General features: G+C 35.8%; 1 long non-coding RNA gene across 1 annotated transcript in view; it reads left to right on the top strand.

The window, feature by feature from the left end:
• The first annotated feature begins 444 nt into the window (after positions 1-444).
• LOC129397478 (uncharacterized) overlaps positions 445-7,274 on the top strand; it is a 33,952-nt gene continuing 27,122 nt past the window's right edge. Inside the window, exons 1-2 of the long non-coding RNA XR_008624944.2 lie at positions 445-729; positions 4,330-4,431. This is a non-coding gene — a long non-coding RNA (uncharacterized LOC129397478). The remainder of the gene's footprint in view (positions 730-4,329; positions 4,432-7,274) is intronic.

The following is a 7,274-nucleotide window of genomic DNA, read 5'->3' as shown; positions in this document are numbered from 1 at the left end:
TATCATACACTTTTTTTCAGTAAAAGGGGAATTAAACTATTACAGGACACCTTGTTAAGTAATTATATAGCAACATCACTGTGCAATTAAATAGCCATCAGTCCCTGCAGCTGAGAAATTTCAGGTAATTATTCAAAGATAATTTAATAGGAGAATTACTGTATTCAAGCAAGCATTAGCTAGTAATCTACCTCAATTAAAGCATCCAATTAATTTCAGAACCTTGATAACAGTTGCCTTTGGCAAAACTATCCTTTCCCCTCATTTGATCCTACATATACAATATTCCTTAAACACTGTATAAAGTGAATTTGCTTCTCCTAAAAGTACAGTCTATTAATAATAGTATCCTGAGAAATTAAACAAATGCAAGTATAAAAAATATTGCTTTCCCTGCCCCCCCACCCTTCATTTGTACCTTCTACCCAGACTATTATGCAGAAATTGATCAAGGCTGATTTGGAAACTGGAGCGTCAACTTTCTCAGTTTTCATCGTAAAGAGCAGAAAACTTCTTAGTAATGAACATTTCCACAAGGGGCTTTTGTTTTCAGATTGATTTGCTCATTGGACAAAGTATCCTAGGGAAATGTGCCCCTGCGAAGTTGGTGGTGATTGTGGTGGTGGAGCTAACGACATGTGTGCAGAAACTCTTCTGAATGGGACTTCCCTGATCCTGTTTTTACCTGATCTTCATGCTCAATAGAAAAAGCCTCAGCTTTGGAATCAGGTGGGTTTTGAAAATGCATAGAAGAAATTGTTTTTTTGTTGTTCAGGGGACTGCTAATCTTGTTGAACCTTAAGTCTTAGGAAGGATGTAATTTTCTTAAGTCAGCATTTTGAAAGCTGTTTGCTATTCGAAAGCTGTTTGTCTAGCTTTCAAACTGTCCCTTAATAGCCATCATGGCCTTGACTCACAGCTCTACCAGTTTCTCTGGGTAGGTCACTCAGCCTTTTTGGGGGGCGGACATGGAGGCTCTTCTAAGAGGTGATTTTCAACCCAGTAGCAAGTGTCCTCCTCACTGGGGATCTCACACTCTGGGTCATCCACTTATGGAAGTATCTTGAGCTCACTTGCCTCAAGACTGAATTAAAGGTAGCATAAGGCTGACTACAATGGGGAAAAGTACATGGGTTTGGCTGTGTGTCTTGTCAGATGATTAGAAGTGCCAAAAACACATAAATGGTTTGTCTCTGGCCATAACTTCAAAGCTGATGGAGCTCTCACAGCAGCTGTGGAAAATGGATAAGAAAAGACTGCAGATGTCCACAGATGACTCAGAAATATTGCAGGCTCATCTCCCCTCCTCCTCATTCAGCAGCAGCCTTTGTCTCTTTAACTTTATACCTTGGCTGCCTTTCTACCTTTAGCTCCATTTGGAAAATGACCCCATCTGGGCTGTTTACTCTGGTTCTCGCCTATCATTTTCTGAGGACCCCGTTTCTAGTATTTCCCCTGGTGGGCAACATAGTACGGCTGTAGGCAGTAAGTCCCCAGTCCAGCTCAGGATTCTGGGACTACCCTCCAACCCAACCCAAGCCTCATTTGTCAGAGATGGGGGACAGAAATGGTTGTCAGAGGTTATGAGACTGGGAACCTGTTATTCAGGACCTGGATTAGGGTGAGGTGGGTGAGGCTGAGTCTTCCAAGTGATGGGTCAATTCCTGTCTGTTTTACGTATATGTATACATTGATATTGTTGCCTTAAGTGCATTTAGTTTTTGACCACTAGAATAGATAAATATGTGCAGTCACTCCACTTCTAGTCTCTATTTCCTAAAATTTCTAAGAAACCCATGGTTTATATTTTCCCCACTACATGTGTAATCACATCTTTCCACTTTGGTCGATTGACTTCCTACCTTCCTTCCTTCCTATCTCTTTCTTTCTTTCTTTCTTTTCTTTCTTTCTTTCTCTTTCTCCTTCTTTCTTCCTTTTTTCTTTCTTTCTTCTTTCTTTTTCTTTGTCTCTCTCTCTCTTTCTTTCTTTTCTTTTTTTCTTTTTTTACTTTACGTTCTGGGATACATGTGCAGAACGTGCAGGTTTCTAACATAGGTATACGTGTGCCAGGGTGGTTTGCTGCACCTATCAACCTGTCATCTAGGTTTTAAGCCCCACGTGCATTAGGTATTTGTCCTAATGCTCTCCCTCCCCTTGACCCCCATCCCCCGACAGGCCCTGGTGTGTGATGTTCCCCTCCCTGTGTCCATGTGTTCTCATTGTTCAACTCCCACTTATGAGTGAGAACATGTGGTATTTGGTTTTCTGTTCCTGTGTTAGTTTGCTGAGAATGATGGCTCCCAGCTTCATCCATGTCCCTGCAAATGACATGAACTTATTCTTTTTTATGGCTGCATAGTATTCCATGGTGTATATGTGCCACATTTTCTTTATCCAGTCTGTCATTGACGGGCAGTTGGGTTGGTCCCAAGTCTTTGCTATTGCAAATAGTGCTGCAATAAGCTTACGTGTGCATGTATGTTTATAGTAAAATGATTTATAATCCTTTGGGTATATACACAGTAATGGGATTGCCAGGTCAAATGGTATTTCTAGTTCTAGATCCCTGAAGAATAGCCACACTGTCTTCCACAACGGTTGAACTAATTTACACTCCCACCAACAGTGTAAAGGCATTCGTATTTCTCTACATCCTCTCCAGCATCAGTTGTTTCCTGACTTTTTAATAATCGCCATTCTAACTGGCAGGAGATGGTGTCTCATTATGGTTTTGATTTGCATTTCTCTAATGCTTTGGTTGATTTTCTAGGCACTAAAGAACAAGCCACTTTTCTACTGCAAATGATAGTATCTGTGCTATAAATAGCAAACAGCTTTTAAAATGCTAACTTACTTTAAGGTAGTTACATCATTCATAAGACTTAACATATTTTAATATAATTTTAGGTTTTGGAAATTCATATGAGAATTTTTTTTGGTCATTCACATGATTTTCCCTTAATTTAAATAATTTCAAACCCAACTTTGAACTTGCAGCTTCCCAGTGAACACTGAGAGCTGAGTTTAGCAACTGTTTGGACTGGCCATGTAACAGGTAAGATGACACACCCAGGGCATCTGGTGCCCTAATACATCAGGCACATACTAGGCTCAAAGCATATTGATGACACGAATGACTCCCTCCCTTTTCCCCAGTACCAGGTTCTTCCCTCTATGTATCTTGGATGATCTAATCAGTGTGCAGTGATACTGTTAACTCAGGAAAGTTGTATTAACCACTGGACCAAGCAACTATTTTCCTGTTACATTGATATTAATCAACCAAAAAGGCTAGCCTTTCTAAAGCATGCAAACAGGTAAACAGAAACGCCAGTTTCAATGTTTATATCTTAGTCCATCTGGACTGGAAAGAATTAGAGAACTGAAAAAAAAAATCAAACAGAGAAAATTAAATAAACTACCAAAGAGAAATTCATGATGTTCCCTCCCACAAATGAGTTTATTAGCATAAATATATTGATGAGGTCCAAGACGCAACTTGTAAGACATTTTAAGTTACACAGGTATCATCAGTTAACAGGCAATATTTACTATCTAGTGTTGTGATCCTGTTGACATCCAGAGTCGAATTAGACCTCCATCAAACCCCTAATCACCAGTGCATTCCCAGCACACACAATCTAAATGATTAAAGAAGGTAACGATTTCTCCAAAATAATCACAAAATGCCCAAAGTATTTAATTCACTCTATCTCACACCTCTTGCTACTAATTATCATTGCTTTTGGAGTTAAGTTACCCATAATTTTCTTTTAGAATTACAAATGGTATACTTTGCTTTTCCTTAGCTTATCATGTCATAGAACTCTGTTATTAACCACATTTTGGAAAAATCCCTTAGAAGATTTAATAAGAAATTTTAAAACCCTAGTGGATTTTCTACTGCTGCAAACTCTCTGCATCCCCTAAATAAAGAAGCCCATAATTGATTAATAAAAAGCTAAGTAATTTTGGTATTAATATGATCCCCTGGGAGGCCCCCATAATCACAAGTAGCAGGCCAGTCGCAGCATTGCTCAATTACATTTCCCAGTAAATAATCTGCAAATCAACAAACCCTATAAGGGGATTTTCAGCATTTCCAATTTGTTAATCCATGATAAATGCCTCTCAAAGGTCAGACAAAGCCCAGTCGCTTTCATATTTTGAGGCTCCTCATTTGTTGAAAAAGCTTTAAAACAGTTATCAAAATTGTTTTATATTTAAAATGATTACACCTAACACACTAGTGCTATAAACATATACCCACAATACAATGCTATATGACTATCTATATAAAAATATAGTTACACAATTTTCAATTTGCAGGGCCGTCCAGGTAGCATGGCATGGTACTGGAACACTATGTCTTCTCTCTGACCTCTCGGAATATCTCTGTGATTCAATGTGTTGGCCCATTGGAGGCCCTGGGTGAGTATGATGCCTGGGCCAGAGGCCCACTGTCTTCTTCCTTTCCCACTGAGCTTAGTTGTATTTAGCACCGGTGGCACAAAATTAAAAGACCCAATCTCTGCTCCCCTTGAGTTGCTCTTGTTAAAAAAAAATTATAATCCTCTATAATTACCTAGAGGAACACAACTCAGTGCTTAGACCATTCATACCTTCCAAAGTGCTCTTTTCTAAATCACACTTTTTTCTGTTAAATCAAAGTTCTCTTAGTGATTCTGCCTTTTAGAATTTTTAAAGTTTATTGTCACTCTCTATAACCCCACCTTTTTTGTTGTTAAGGAGCACTAATTTCTTTAAATTTCTTCAGTCAGACATGGGCTGTTTTTATCCTCTGAAATACTAAAATTGTCACATTCAGTGCTTCAAGCAAAATTCAGTAAAGAGAAATAATGTAATTTGCACAATATTTTAAATGAAGAAATACATATTATTGATTTAATCACAGGTAATGTATAAAGCTCTCCTGTAAAGAAATATCACCACTTGCCTATCTCTTTACTAGATTTTGTAGAAGATACAAAGTATAACAAATGAGCATTCATGTAATATTTTTAATATAAGAAGAGCTCTTATAAATCAATAAGAAAAAAATTAACATGGCAAAAGGAAAAATGAACCAAGGGCAAGAATAGGAAATTTCTAAAGAATAATTATAAGTGATCAATAATTACATGAAAGGAGTTTGTCTTCAGTAGTAATCAGCAGAATACATATTCAAACAATAACAAGATACGATTTTCATCCATCAATATCGATTTAAAAATGATAGTAGTGATGATGAGGGAACTGGGAAATGAGTATTCCTCTGTACTTCTGGTGAGAACATAAGTTGATAGTATCTTTCTTGAGAGCAATTTTGCAATATGAATTAGATGCCTTAACATTTCATACTTTTAACATAGTAATTTTACTCTTAGGAATTTATCTTAAGGAAAGTCCTTATCCTAAGAATGTACAGAGGTATGGGGATATTTATGACAACCTTTTCATAATAGCAGGAGCTGAAAACAACCACAATGTCTGATAATAAGTTGACTAGTTTAGTATAATATAATACACCCAAATGATGAAAACCATGTTCCATTAAAAATGATGTTGAAAGAATATTTAATGGCATAAATATTTTCTAAATGTGTCAAGGTAAAAAATATAGGTAAAGACCACGAAATATTTTGCCATTTAACATTCTCCTTAATATAATTTGTAATGGTGACACCGTACTCATTCTACATTATAGATGCCCCATGGCTAACATAACTTCTTTCCTATTGTGTGACATCTATGTTTTATGATGAACATCCTGGAACATAGCCTTTTTACACATGTATCTGATGACCACTGGTTTATTCCTAACAGTTGGATTACAGGGTGAAAGGATAAAAATATTAATAAGAAATTGGATAGATATTATCAACATTTGCACACTATTTTATAAAAAGATGGACAACTCCTGGGCTTCCCCACAGTACCTGTTACCCACATTTTTGCTTAGGGAAAAAGAGGTAATATATTGTTTTTATTTATATTTACTTTATTATGGGCAAGGATAATCATATATATTATCATATTTTCATGTATTTTTTTAACTATACTTTGTCTGTAAATTGCCTATTTATTTTCTTTGTCTGAAATTTATTGGGATATTGAGCTTTTCCTTATGACTTTGAAATTGGTTTATATATTAGGAATTTTAGCCATTTACCCATCATAAAATTAAAATATTTCCCCTAGTTATTTTTTTCTGGTAAATATACATAATATAAAATTTGCCATATTCACCATTTTTAATTTATTTTAAATTTACAAATAATAATTGTGTATATTTATGGGTACAGTGTGATGTTTTGATTTATATATACTTTGTACAAATATTCAATCAAGCTAATTAATATATTTATCACCTAACTTATTATAGTCACCATTTTTAAGTGTACAGCTCAGTGGCATTAATTACATTCATGATGTATTGTGTAACCATCACCATTATCTATTTCCAAAACTTTTTCATCACTCAGAACAGTAACTCTGTACCCATTAAACAATGAGTTTTCATTTTCTCCTCTCCCTAGTCCCTGGTAACTTCTAATTTACCTTCCACCTCGATGAATTTGCCTATTTTCAATATTTCACATCCCTGTACTCATATAATATTTGTCCTTTTGTGTTTAATTTAGCATAACATTTTAAAGATTCATTCATGTTCTAGCATGTATCAAAACGTTATTCCTGTTTATGGCTGAATAATATTCCATTACATGTATATACCACATTTTATTTATTCATTCATCTCTTGATGGATACTTGGATTGTACACCTTTTGACTATTGTGAATATTGCTGCTATCAACTTCTGCATACAAGTACCTGTATAAGTCCCTGTTTTCAGTTATTTCGGGTAAGTACCTAGGAGTGGAATTGCTGGGTTATATGGTAATTCTATGTTTAGCTTTTTAAGGAACTGCCAAACTTGTATTACTCTTTAAGCCTTGTAAAATGCCACTAGCATCTAAAAGCAGAGACTTTTCTGTGTCTTTAGTATGATTTGCAGGATCATACTGTTCTTTTTAAAACAGAAAGATCTCAAATGGAAATTAGAAAAGTCTCCTCAGTGTCTTTACTGAAATATTTGCTGAGTAGATTATAACTCTAAGTCACAATGAGATTGGTTTGCTGCTACTGCGGGCCTAAATATAGGTTCTATCGTTGGAATCAAATGATCTTTGGAGCCTAAATAATCCTTAGAAACCACTGCCAACTTACTTATTTAGACCAAACCATATTTTATCTCATGGCAAACTAAACAGG

Source organism: Pan paniscus, chromosome 2, assembly GCF_029289425.2.
Source record: "Pan paniscus chromosome 2, NHGRI_mPanPan1-v2.0_pri, whole genome shotgun sequence".
NCBI lineage: Eukaryota > Metazoa > Chordata > Mammalia > Primates > Hominidae > Pan > Pan paniscus.
Note: the sequence above shows the minus strand (reverse complement) of the source record. Positions and strands in the feature narration are given on the sequence as shown.